Raw genomic sequence first — 14,723 nt, 5'->3', positions numbered from 1 at the left:
ATGGCTTCACACCGTCCATACCTAATCCAAGTCTCAAGCTCCTAGGTTCTTCCTTAAAGCTTGGCCATGTGTCTTCAATATGCTTCCATGCAGGAGTGTCTGCGGGAGTTCTCCACTTGCCATCGGTGGGAGGAATGCCATGACATGAGCTCTGCAATGGATTTGCACTTGAACATATGTTGGATGCGAGGGATTATGGGAAAATGTCGCAGAACCTTATGAGGCACATCCAAAGTTTTGAGATCTACTCTATATCTTGCCTCTCCACAAGTAGGACAATCTCTTGCATCCTTATGTGGTCCACGAAATAGATAGCAATCATTGATGCATGCATGAATGCGCTTGTAATTTAATCCTCCAAGAGAGGTCACATGTTGCCTTGCCATATCTCTTGAGGTCGGTAATTTATTCTCCCTTGGAAGCATTTTACACAATAGCCTGCACGTGAAGATCATAAATGAGAAAAAGCATTTGAGTAATTGACTCACTAGCATAATTCACCATGTTTGCAAAATAGACTTTAAAGCTTACTTGAGTAATGCAGTCAAACTTGGATTGCTCCATCTGCAAGTTTAGTAACTCAAGGGAGGCACATAGAATAGAGAATGTGCACCCCTCAAATAGTGGAGTCGATGTTGCGGTAAAAAGATTGTCCTGCTCCATGCTATCATCCCTACCTGAGGATTGATGGACATATAAATCCCGCACCATATCATCAAACACCTCTTCCTCCATGGCCTCATGAGGTAATGGTGGAGGGCTACTATCACCATCACTCCATGCATCGGTAACAGTCCCTCCTGAAGATCCCACCTCATATCGCCGACGCTTCGCCTCCTCACGCGTGATGAGCATAGGGCAACATATGTGGGTGTGACACTGCATCCTGTATCAAATTAAAACGGGATCATAACTCAAACACATGAACACCCATAGGTATCTCAATCAACCTTAACTCTTTAACACTTACCATGTTTACGATCACATCCTATTCTCCATACTTTGAGATGTGATTGAATGTAATTCTACGTGCATGATACATGTTTCCTCAACATCGATCACACATACATTTGATTTTTTGCTCAACCACATTTTGCAATGGTAGATACGGAGGGATTCATCCTCACTGGAGCTACTTGTTAAAGATGAAGACATCCTATAGATAAACAACCCAAAAAATTTATTCTTACATGAGTTGGAAATGTCAAAACTCTATGGAGCGTCTAAAAGCGCATCTAACATTGCATCTGTACTATGGAATGCATCTATAGACACGTCTAAAATGTACTGTAGATGCGTGTTTGGATGCGCTGATAGACACGCAGACTGCGAGCTGATTTTCGAACCTACTTTTAGCGCGCTTGCTTTCCTTCACATACTTTTAGCGTCACACGGCTTGCTTTCCTATTAACAGACACAACTCGGCATCCCCACTTATCTCCAAGCACCCACACTCATCTCCAGGCTTACAGAATCATCCCCAAGTAGACAAGAGAGAAATCGCATGAATGATGGAAATAAGTGATTGCATGAATGATGGAAAGGGATTGCATGAATGAGGAAACAAGGGATTGCATTCTCTTTTTCTCTCCTTTCTCCTCTCTTTCCTTCTCTTTTCTCCTCTCTTTTTCTCTCTTATCTCCTTTCTTTTTTCTCCTCTCTTTTCCTCTCTTTTCGTCTCTTTTCTCATCTCTTTCCTTCTCTCTTTTTCTCCTCTCTTTCGTTCTCTCTTTCCTTCTCTCTTTTTCTCTCTTTTATCCCCACTTTTTCTCTTTTCACTTTCTCTCTTTTTCTCTCTTATCTCCTCTCTTTTTCTCTATTATTTCAAGCTAATCTATCTTGGAACCTAATTGAATTGAGGTATGTCTCATGAGCACTCTCTTCATCATGTTTCCACATAGGTTCCATCAAACTTAGAGCACTCCATTGATCATGAGGCATGCATGTTTTGACATGGTGGACCCAACACTTGCTTCCTCTCCTTTTCGAACTTCTGAAGGATTTGGTTCCTATCCTTTGGATCAAGATGTATGAGTAGTTTGCATGCCTTCTCCATGCCACTACCTATGGTAGTATCATCGGTCCCTCTCTTTCGACTACCCTTTCCACTGGGTCCTCCACTTGCCATCCTTGATAGAGGTAGAAGAGATTTTAAGCATGAAAAAGAGAGGAAAGAGAGGAAGAGGAGATGGAAAGAGAGGGAGAAGATGGAAAGAAGAAGAGAGACAAGGGAAAGAGGAAAAGAGAGGAGGGACAGAGTAGGGAAAATTAGGAAAGGAGTAGGGAAGGAGGGAGAAAGTAAAGGAAAAAGTGGGAAAAGAGTAGGGAAGGAGTAGGGAAGGAGGGAACATATAGATTTTGAGCATGAAAAAGAGAGGAAAGAGAGGAAGAGGAGATGGAAAGAGAGGGAGGAGATGAAAAGAGGAAGAGAGAGATGGGAAAGAGGAAAAGAGAGGAGGGGAAGAGGGAAGGAAAAGAGAGAAGGGAACGAGGGAAGGAAAAGAGGGATGCAAGGAGAGTAAGGAAAGAGTAGGGAGGGAGGGAAAAAATAGGGAAAAAGTAGGTAAGGAGTAGGGAAGGAGGGAAAAAGTAGGGAAAGAGTAGGGAAGAAGTGGGAACAAAGAGATGCAAGAAGAGTAGGGAAATAGTAGGGAAGGAGGAAAAAAGTAGGAAAAATGGTGGGAAGGGGAAAGAAGGGGAAGTTTGTGCATATTCTTTAGAGGTGAATTTTTACAATGAGAAGAAGACTTGTGTGCATATGCTTTAGAGGTTTGTCAAGCTTCGCCTCAACCTTCAAAAAATTGCACACAAGTCTGCTTCTCATTGTAAACATCCACCTCTAGACACATGAAATGGAAATGGGTAGGGGAAGTGGAAAGGAAAAAGGGGAAGGGGAAGGGAAAAGGGGAAGGGGAAACGGGAAAGGGGCACTTACCTCAAAAGTTAGGTGGGGCTCTTTTTGTGAACCATGCTCAAAAGCAAGCCTACACAAATCACTGAATAAAAGAACCCATGAGAAGAGGAAAGGGAGGAAAGGGGAGAGGTAGATAAAGAGAGGAAAGGGAGGAAATGGAAGAGCTTGGAAGGGGAAGAGAGGAAGGGGAAAGAGGGAGGAAAGGGGAGAGAGGGAAAAGGGAGAGAAAGGGGAGAGGGAGGGAATTTCATTTTCTATCCCAAGCCCCTCTCTTCCCCATACCCTTCTCCCCCCCTTCTTTTCCTCTTGCATATAGGAAATAAGGAAAAAACCCATAGAAAACAAGATTTAAAAGGAGGAGAGAAAACAGGTACAAGCATACCTAGAACCAGAAATCTAGGTTCTTTGAAGAGTCTCCTTCCTTTCTCCTTACTGCCCATAGTGCCTCTGTGTAAGAAGTGGAAGGGCGGTGGTTGCAAAGTCTGAAGGGGAGAGAGTTTGAGGAAATCTTGGTCTTTGAGTGAGAAAAACAATGTGTAGTAGGGGGAGTACATGCTTTTGGTCCCCACAGCATCGATATTAGCATCGACAAAACGTCAAAAATACTCATTACATTTTAAAAACAAATATCTACCATAGCCTCTCTTTTTTTAACAATAGCTTTGTGTTTGATTCAATTGCAAATCATGAGAAAGTTGTAAATGGGGTAATCAAATGTGGGTCAATGTAATTTTGGGATGCAGGCGGCCTTCGAATGTGGGGGCTTGTACTAATTTTTAATCGCATCTTCAACGAATCTAAAATATTGTGCGGTTTGGGTCAATGCTCCATCATGGAAAAGTTGGGCATTGATGGTCATCATGGAACCAAACTTGACAAGACTTTACATAATGATGGTGCAAATATTCTAGCAAGATGCTATTCCATTTGGATATCATGATGCCTTCTTTTAGGGTGTGTGTTAGTGTGAATACAATTAGGTGTGCACAAGGGTTGAGGGTTCAGTGTTGGGCCAAATGAGGTTGCATGGCTATGATACTTTGCACGATCCTCAAAAAAGGTGGATTTAAGGCCTGTGCAAATTATCATGGCCATTAAACATCATTTTCCCAATTTGCAAACCCCAAACCCTTGTTTTTATGTGCGTAATGCTCCTTAAACTAAAAGACAAGGAGTTGGTCTTTGCAAATGGGGAAAATGATGTTTTATGGACATCATACTTTGTACAGGCCTCCAAATAGGTGATTTTAAGGCCCACACAAAGCATCATGTCCATCCAATATTTATTTCCCCATTTGCACACCCCAAACCCTTGTTTTTATAAGTGCATAATGCTCTTTTTTAGACTGAAAAACAAGAAGTTGGGCTTTGCAAATGGTGAAAATGATGTTGGATGGCCATGATACTTTGCACAGGCCTCAAAATAACTAATTTTAAGACCCTTGAAAACTATCATGTCCATCCAACATTATTTTCCCCATTTGCAAACCCCAAACCCTTGTTTTTATAAGTGCGTGATGGTCCTTATGTAAGAAAACAATACAACGTCTGTGCTCAACAGATAACAGGATCTCGTATGCAAGAGAGAAAAGTAGATAGTATGGAGAATCAAAAATTTGATTACTATAAAACTGATACAATAGATGGCGCTGCCTCCCAGCCATGCGCTCCTGTGTGAGGAGCTTCGATGGCATGCTGGAAATAGTAGAGGACGGAGGCTGGATGCTAAGGAATCATGGTTGCTGTAGCTAGTGATGAGGATGGGCTTCATGGGCTTGCTCTTATATAGCCACCAGTCATAGTCAGTTAGACCCAATTGGGAGATCGACCCAATCCACCCAAAACAGCCGACTCAGTCTCAAAATAGGCCACCGACCACATGATAGAGCCATCTGGGATCATCTAGGTCTCCAAACAGGCCCTGCAACCTGAGAGTGGGTTGCCTCAAAAAATGCTCCGGCTACCCTTAGTGCGGTCAATCATGGGATGCCTTCTCGCACTTGCATGTAGCCTACTTGGCAGTGTGCCAACTCTATCTGAAGCCATCCACAGCCATCAGGCCACACATGGCCCCCATCTGGTGTCCAAACCAGGACCTACCAGATAACTGAGCTACTCAAATGCCTTCTCCTCATATGGGGGGGATTACAAGTAGAGTTAGCTAGTTCCCGTGTAGTCACATGAGAGTGGAGCATTGATATCTATCACCCCCCCTCAATGTCCACCTGCAAGTGAACCTACTTTTTTGGCCCAATGCCAAGTCGATGAAGATGCCTCTCCAGCAAGTCTCTTCCAAGAGCCTTCATGAAGATGTCTATAGCCTTCTCTGTATTCGGACAGTACACCAAGTCGACCTCTCCATCCATGATGAGCTCGCGTACAAAGTGATATTGAATCTCAATGTGTTTTGTGCAAGCGTGGAACACAGGGTTCTTTGCAATTGCAATGCAACTATGATTGTCACATGATAACTACGTAGGCTTGTTCTGCACTACACCCATGTCCCCTAAAATCCTCCTCAACCACACTGCCTCACAAGAAGCAAAACATGCTGATTTGTACTCAGCCTCGGTAGAAGAAAGAGCAACTATAGGTTACTTCTTGCTGACCCATGACACAACTCTAGATCCAAGTGAGAAATAGTAACCTGTCACTGATCTCCTTGTATCCACGTCTCCTGCCCAATCCGAGTCATAGAATTCGGTCAAGATGTTGCCCTTGGTATAGGTGATGCCATAATCAAGTGTGTCTTTGATGTATTTCAGCACCTGCATCCCTGTCCTCCAATGGTTCTCCTGGGGCTTATTGGAAAACCTGCTTAATACACCAGTCGCAAAACTGATGTCTGGCCGTGTGTTGCACAAGTAAATCAAACTCCCCACAAGCCTTCTGTACTTCTCTTCATCCACCAGTGGTGATGAATCCTCGTTTGAGAGCTTCACGTGAACCTCCATAGGGGTGCCAACTATCTTGCACTCAGCCATGCCAAATGCCTTCAGTATCTCTCTAGCATACTTCAACTCTATGAAATAAAGATCTGTTTTGGCTCTTGCCAAACTTCAATCCCCAAACAGAGATGCATCAGTTCGAGGTCTGTCATTTCAAACTCTCTTCCTAGGAACTGCTTTGTCTGCGATATCTTTTCTTCATGGTTCCCTATTATAACATAAAGGACCTGTTAGATATCAATGCTCCACTCTTGTGTAACTACGCGGGAACCAGCTAACTCTACTTGTAAGCCCCCCATGTGAGGAGAAGGCATTTGAGTAGCTCGGTTATCCGCGGTAGGTCCTGGTTTGGGCACCAGATGGGGGCCATGTGTGGCTTGATGGTTGGACGGAGTTGGCACACTGCCAACTAGGCTACATGCAAGTGTGGGAAGGCATCCCATGACTGACCGCATTGAGGGTAGATGGAGCATTTCTTGGGGCAGCCCACTCTTGGGTTGCGGGGCCCGTTTGGAGCCCCAGATGGCTCTTGGCCGAACGGACACCGTAGGTAAGTTGCTCTATTTTGTGCCACAGTTCTATCATGTGGTCGGTGGCCTATTTTGAGACTGACCCCCAGTCGGTAGTTTTGGGCGAATTAGGTCGGTCACCCAATTGGGTCTAACCGACGACGACTGGTGGCTATATAAGAGGAAGCTCGTGAAGCCCATTTCATCAGTGGCTATAGCAACCCTGATTCCTTAGCATCCAGCCTCCGTCCTCAACTATTTCTAGCACGCCATTGAAGCTTCTTTCACAAGAGTGCATGGCTAGGAGGCAGCGCCATCTATTGTATCAGTTCTATAGTAATCAAATTTTTGATTCTCCATACTATCTCCTTTTCTCTCTTGCGTACAAGATCCTGTTATCTATTGAGCACAGACGTATTGTTTTCTTATAGGACCACAATTATACACCTGCCTCCTTCTCTGTAGATATACAAATTTGCATCAGATGGGCTCATCCTGAACCCGTTTTGTAGAAAGTAGGCATCAATCTACTGGTACCATGCTCGTGGGGCCTATTTTAGCCTGTAAAGTGCCTTCTTTAGTTTACACACTTTACCTTCAGATTCGGGGATCACAAAACCTAGTGGTTGTTCCATGTATACCTCCTCCTTGAGATCTCCATTTAGAAAAGCGGATTTTACATCCATCTGAAACAGGCCATCTTTCCTGTGCTGCTAAAGCCAAAACACTGTGAATTGTGGTTAGTCAAAGCCGTGTGAGCAAAAGTATCCTGATAATCAAAACCATGTACCTGTGCAAATCCTTTTACCATGAGCCGAGCCTTGTACTTATCCAACATGCCATCGGACTTGTACTTGGTCTTGTACACCCACTTGGTGCCAATTACCTTGCATTTTGGTGGTCAATCCACAAGGTCCCAAGTGTTGTTCTTCATTATGGAGCCATACTCCGACTGCATAGCCTCCATCCACCTATCATCACCTTGTGCCTCTTCAAGACACGGGTTCTTCAGCATGGATCACCTCTGTCATGAAAGTGTAGTTGACCAAGTGTTCCTATGCCCTTCTTTCCTCCTCTAATCTCTTGGACTGGTAGTGTTTGAATAGTTCGTCCTCAATGGCTGGAGGTTCTCTGCCATCCAAAAGCTGCTTTACCCACTTCGGAAATGGCCGTTGCCATTGTGGTTCTGTAGGCTCTTCTTCGTCTTCTTTATCTTGAATCCTCCCAAGCACCATTGGTAGAGTTTGGTCTGCTGTTGGTGGTTGTACGAGATGGATATCCTGGTCTTAGTTGTCTGGGAAGGAAGCATCCTCCTTCCAATTGATGCAGCTGTTCTGAGAAGACCACATCGCGAATTACTATTACCTTCTTGGTAACAGGATTATAGAGATGGTAACCCTTCGCCTCTTCACTGTAGCCCAAGAAAATACACTTCCGGCTCTTCGGTTCCCATTTGGTCCTGTTAGCATCAGGGACATGCACAAAACAGTCACATCCAAAAACTTTGAAATGTGTAGTTGAAGGTTTCTTACCAAAAAAGGCCTACAGTGGAGACATCCCATTCACAGCCTTCATGTAACTACGATTCAGAATGTAGACTTCCGTGTTACATGCTTCAACCCAAAAAGTATTGGGCAAATCTTTCCCTTTCATCATACTCCTGCCCATTTCGCAGATGACACGCATCTTGCACTCTACTACTCCATTTTGCTGTGATGTATGTGGCGGGGGTTTCTGCCTCTTGCTCCCATGACTTTTGCAGTAACTTTCGAATTCACTTGATGTGAACTCTCCACCTCTACCTGATCTCAACTTCTTCACCTTCCTCCCCATTTCTTTCTCGACCATTACATGCCATTCTTTGAACTTACTAAAAGCCTCATCTTTAGTCTTCAAAAAGTATATCCATATCCTTCTACTGTAGTCGTCGATCAGCATCATGAAGTAGTAGGAACCAACCAAAGCTTTCATCTCCATCTTTCCATACTCACTTGAAGTAGGCCGTTGGGGGCGCTATTGTCTCATAGGTCACCCGGCTGCATGCTTTGCCTTGCAGTTTTCATTAAGCACTGTGCACTCTGCATTGCCTTCAACCTTCGAATAGTGTGCACAAGCAACCAACATTGAGTTGCAAGTAGAGCCAAGTGGAAATATCCATAACCTAGAAAAACAGGTGAACCAGAATCAAAAAACGCTGATGAAGAGCAGATTGTATTGTATCTCTCTCGAAACTCAGAAATCTCTTTGTCTCAACGAAAACACCTCTCTCTCTCTCTTTGCAAAAAAGAAAGGAAAATATCTCTCAAGAAGTTAATCGCAAATCTCTCACAATATGAAGAACCACTCACTCTCACAGAAGAATGAATGGAATAGAGAGTCAAATGAATCTCTCAATGAAACTCTCACAAAATGAATGGACGGAAATTCCTCTCAAATGGATGGAATTCCTCTATCAAGAACAATGACGGAAATTTTCTCTCAATGGAAGAGAATGGAACATTCAATCTCTTGCAAGAATCACAATGCCTCAGCGGAAGGCAAGGGAGCTCTGATACCATGACAAAATATGAAGAGGGGAGAGGAGAAGAGTGGAGATGAGGAGAGAGGGCACAGCTAGAGAGCACACCACAAATGACTAACTGTACACTAGATTTAGTTGAAAAAATAGAATATATACAAACCCATTTAGGGTTAGGATTAGGGAATCTAACCTTTTCCTTTATAGCACTCTATAAGGTTTGTGCTATGCACATATGATCACATGATGGTGCTATGCACACATGATCACATGATGTTGAGCGTGAACTCTCAACACCGGGTCCCATTTGCATGGTCAAGAATGAAAATTTCCATGTTTTTCCCATGCTTCCTCTATGATGGTACAAAAACATGCCTCAAAGGTATTCTCACCATCCAAATGGGACCCGATGTCCATGATACTTTACAAACACCTCAAACTAGGTGATTTTAAGACCCATTCAAAGTATCATGGCCATCAAGTCTCGTTTGCATGGTGAGAATACCTTCGAGACATGTCTTTGTACCATCATAGAGGAAGCATGGGAAAAAACATGAAAATGTTCATTCTTGACCACCAAGAAGATACAACGCGATGGCCATGATACTTTTTATGGGCCTCAACTAGGTGATTTTTAGGACCATGCAAAGTATCATGGCCATCGGGTCCCATTTGCATGGTCAAGAATGATCATTTCCATGTTTTTTCCCATGCTTCCTCTATGATGGTACAAATACATGCTGCGAAGGTATTCTTACCATGCAAACGGGACCCAATGGCCATGTTACTTTGCATGGGCCTCCAACTAGCTAATTTTATAGCTTGTACAAAGTTTCATAGCCATCAAGTCCCGTTTGCATGCTGATAATACCTTTGATGCTTCGAGGCATGTTTTTGTACCACCATAGAGGAAGCATGGGAAAAAACATGGAAATGTTCATTCTTAACCATGCAAATGAGACCTGATGGCCATGATATTTTGTATGGTGCCTCAAACTAGGTGATTTTAAGGTGTGTACAAAGTTTCATGTCCTTTAGGTCCCGTTTGCATGGTGAGAATACCTTTGAGGCATGTTTTTGTACCATCATAGAGGAAGCATGGGAAAAAACATGGAAATGTTCATTCTTAACCATGCAAACAAGACCTGATGGCCATGATACTTTGTATGGACCTCAAACTAGGTGAGTTTTAGGCCCATGCAAAGTATCATGGCCATCGGGTATTATCTCCATGGGTATAATCATACCCATGCATTTCTTTTAACACCCATGCATGTTCCATGGTGAAAATGAAGGAGACATCGACTCCGATTTGCATCAAATAGTTTCCAATTTGCATAAAACTCTGTGAGTACAAATTTTATGTTCCCACTATCAATTTTATGAGGTATATTAACATTCCTTTGATCATCAAAGCATGCATGTGTGGTTTGAAAGACTTGCATTTTTTCAATGGTAATATTGAAGCTTTTATCGATGGAAATATCGACTTTGTGACATTTTCCAAATAGCTTATCAATGGAAATGTCAACTATCCCGTAGGATAGAATAGATGCATCTTGCAAGAGGTGTGAGAGCACAATGAAAGAAAGATGGTAGTTCTCTATTATGATTGTGAGAGAGAGGACTCTCTCTTATAGAAAAGGGGAGAAGGTAATACCTTCCCTACATAGTGGCAATTAGCCCCTAGTACATCAATGGGAATCAATCCCTACATCAGTGGGATTGCCTTTGTCTTACATCATCACTTAGGTCACACACTAGACACATCATAGTACTTGATGTGCCTTTACAACACACACAAACACACATGTGACTCCCCTAGATGCACACATGCACCATAGAGCGAGCCCTTGATCATACTTATCCCAACAGTTTGCACATGGGACCGGTGTAGTTGCAGATATTGATATCTGGCATAAACGCATTGGTCATGTTAATGTACAATGACTTAAATTAATGCAGGCCTAAAATATTGTTGCAAGATTGCCCAAGTTCAAGGTTGCAGAAATGCATAAGATATGTGAAGCCTGTCCATTTGGAAAACAAGCAAGGAAACCATTTCCAAGATATGTTCAAGAGAGTAAGAGGCCAGTGCAATTAATCCACTCTGATGTGTGGACTACTAAAGCTGCATCTATTGGAGGCTGTCATTATTTTGTCACTTTTATTGATGACTACAGCAAAAAAGTTTGGGTGTATTTTATGAAAAACAAAAGTGAAGTGTTTGGGCATTTCAAAGCCTTTAAAGCTATGGTTGAAAAAGAAACAGGCTTGCAAATAAAATGCCTAAGGTCAGATGGAGGGGGAGAGTACCTCTCAAATGAGTTTGCAAGGTTCCTGCAAGAGCATGGCATAAAGCAGCAATATTCATGCAGTCATACCCCACAGCAAAATGGACTAATTGCAGGAAGAAAAAACAGGCATATTAGAGAGGTATCTCATGCCATGCTCAACGAAAAAGACCTGCCAGATTTTTATTGGCCTGAAGGAGTTGCTATAGCAGTCTACATAATGAATAGGACTCCCACTGTAGCAATACATGGCATGACACTAGAGGAGAGGTATACTGGTAGGAAACCAGATATTTCTCATTTGAAAGTTTTTGGCTGCATTGCCTATGTTCATGTGCCAGATGAGTTGAGATCCAAGTTGGATCCAAAAGCTGAGAAGTGCATCTTTATTGGTTATTCTCTCTAGTGGAAAGGGTATAGATGCTATAACCCTTCTACTCGCAAGTTTACAGTAACCAAAGATGTTTTTTATGAGATGAGCAGCTGGTATAAACCAGTAAATTTGGTTGATGATGTAGATGCACAAAACGGTAATGCTGCACAGAATTTACAGCAGCAATCACAAAATATTAGTGGACCTGTAGTGTCCTCTAGCAATGGCTCACATACTTCACCATGGACAGGCAGATTGAGATCAGGAGAATCTCCTCAAAGCAAGGCAGATAGCAGTATGTAGGTATCATGAAAAGGAAAAGAGAAAGTAGATCAACCCATGGTTGATGTGAATGTAGGTCACTCTTATGTGGATGGTGAGTCCAGTGGCTCAGAACATAGCATTGATGATGAGTTGGGTATTCCTTCTGTTGTTACACCTGGAGTAAGGAAGTCCAGGGATGTTTTGAGAGCACCTGGTAGTGAGCCTATTTTGCGCAGGTCTACCAAAGTCAAGTATCATGTGGATAGGCTGAAATATGATGGATTTACAGCCATTCACTATGCCTATATGGTTAAAGTGATACAAGAACCAGAACCCACTTTTTTTGAGCAAGCCATGGGAAAAGAAAAATGGGAGAAAGCCATGGATGAAGAAATGGATGCCTTGGAAGAAATGCTACATGGGAATTGGTGCCTTTGCCTAAAGACAAGAATGCAATTGGCTGCAAGTGGGCTATAAGGTGTCGAGGAGAAAGAGAGGAGTGCCATGCAGCGAAGGGAGGGCATGGGAAAAACACGAAGCAGCATTGGCAGGGCATGGGAGGAGTGCCATGCAGCGAAGGGAGGGCATGGAAACCAACATAGCAGTAGTAGCAGTAACATCAATAGTAGTAGTAGCACAAATCTTTTTAAAGTATATCTAACTCTCTCAAGCAAGATAAGAAGGAGAACTAGAAATCTCTCTCAAAACTAGAGGCAAGAACACGAAATGAACTCTCTCTCAAATGCTAAGAGAAGGAAAGAACCAGCCCAAGATTAAACTCTCTCTCACACAAAACTTCAAGAAATCAAGAAGGAACTCTCTCACTCAAAAAAGATCTCTCACAATCTCTCAGACTCAAGCACAATGCAGATGGTTCTGTGAGCAGATAGAAGGCAAGATTAGTTGTCAAGGGATATGCACACACATATGGCACTGATTATGAAGAAACATTCAATCCGGTTGCAAGGATGGTAACTGTAAGAGCAGTCATTGCTATGGCTGCATCGAAGGGATGGTCTTTACATCAGATGGATGTAAAGGATGCTTTCTTGCATGGTGATTTGCAAGAAGAGGTCTATATGGAGCAGCCACTGAAGTTATGTGCATGCTGTTCATCCTGAGTTTGTTTGCAGGTTGAAAAAAGGCTTGTGTGGCTTTAAGCACGCACCCAGAGCATGGTCTGACAAGATAGGATAGTATCTTGTCACTATTGGCTTTCATATTTTCACGACAGATTTCTCACTTTATGTGAGAAAAACAAAGAAAGGTATTATGCTGCTTGTCATTTATGTTGATGATTTAATCATCACAGGTGATAGTGATGAAGATATCCTTCATGTGAAAATGCTATTGAAGCAGAAGTTTGAGATGAAGAATTTGGGAGAGCTGCGTTACTTCTTGGGCATTGAGGTAATTAGATCCACAAGTGGGATATGGCTCTTGCAGAGGCAGTATGGATTGGACATGCTGTCTAAATATGGGATGATAGGCTATAAGCCTATTTCAGTTCCTTTGGAGTAGAATGTGAAGCTGAGTGCAGATGCAGGTGAGCTTCTGGAAGATCCTACTATGTACAGACGCATAGTAGGAAGTTTGATTTATATGACTATTACCATGCCATATTTGAGCTATGCTGTTGGGTGGGTAAGTCAGTTTATGCAGGCTCCAAGGAAATCGCATTTGGATGCGGCTAGACGCATACCAAGGTATGTGAAGTCCACATTGTAGTATGGATTCAGATACAGTTGCATGGATACACTGATGTTGATTGGGCTGGTAGTATTTCTGATAGACGATCTACCAGTGGATATGTGTTTCCTTTTGGGAGTGCTGCAGTCACTTAGAGCAACAAGAAACAGCCTACAGTTGCCTTGTCGAGCACAGAGGCTGAATACAGGGGTGCAGCAATGGCTGCATGTTAGGCAGCTTGGTTGCATAAGCTGCTTTATGATATGCATCAGTCTATAGATGGGCCAGTTGTCATTTATTATGACAACATGAGAAATATACACTTGGCAAATAACCCAGTCTATCATGCTAGAATAAAGCACATTGAGGTACATTACCACTATGTGCGGGAGAAGGTTCTAGTAGGTCTTATTGATCTAGTTTATGTTAACACAAAGGATCAGGTAGCTGACATATTCACGAAGGCATTGGGTGCAAAGAAGCTGCACAAGTTCAGAGACCTGCTTGGTGTGTAGGAATTGGGATTGAGCTCGAGGGGGAGTGTTGAGATATCGAGCTACACTCGTGATATGCCAGGGTGACCACTGTGCATTTATGTCACTGACTTGTTAGTTGCAGATGCAGTTGGTACACCGCCCATGAATAATAGCAGGATGACAGCTATCTTTATGTACTCTAGTTAGTGGCTCAATTAGTATGCCACCTAGGTTAGTTGATTTTGGTTTGAGACCCACATATAGGGTTCATCTATTCCTTTTTTTATAAGAGAGAGTTTTTTGGCTTTCACAACTAAGAAGAGGAAAATGGTTTTCAGCCTCCACCTTTGTGTGTATTCCCCCATTGTGTATGTGAGAAAGCTACAACTGAGACTCCTTACCTCTCTCCCTCTCTCTTCACATGTTGTGTATGCTATGTAGTTACATGAATCCCATTTCCACATTGTGTAATTCAATTCTTACAGCCAACCGCATTTTAATTAGCACTCTTGCAAGCATGTCTATAGCTGACAATTACAATTCCAAATAAAACATTACACCTCCAAAACGTTTAGTTCACAAGGCATTAATTGATAGAACGTTGCACAAGAAAAATGAAAGCCAACAAAATAAAAAGAGTATAACACACTATTCAAAATTTTTGGACTTGTGTAAAGTCCAATTTGAGAAATGGACTAAAAAACAGTCCAAAAATTTTGAATATACTAGTAATGTTGT

The sequence above is a fragment of the Dipteris shenzhenensis genome, chromosome 24, assembly GCF_047967505.1.
Source record: "Dipteris shenzhenensis isolate YYH24624 ecotype China chromosome 24, Dip_SZ_1.0, whole genome shotgun sequence".
In the NCBI taxonomy this organism is placed as follows: Eukaryota; Viridiplantae; Streptophyta; class Polypodiopsida; order Gleicheniales; family Dipteridaceae; genus Dipteris; species Dipteris shenzhenensis.
This window is presented reverse-complemented; position numbering follows the sequence as displayed.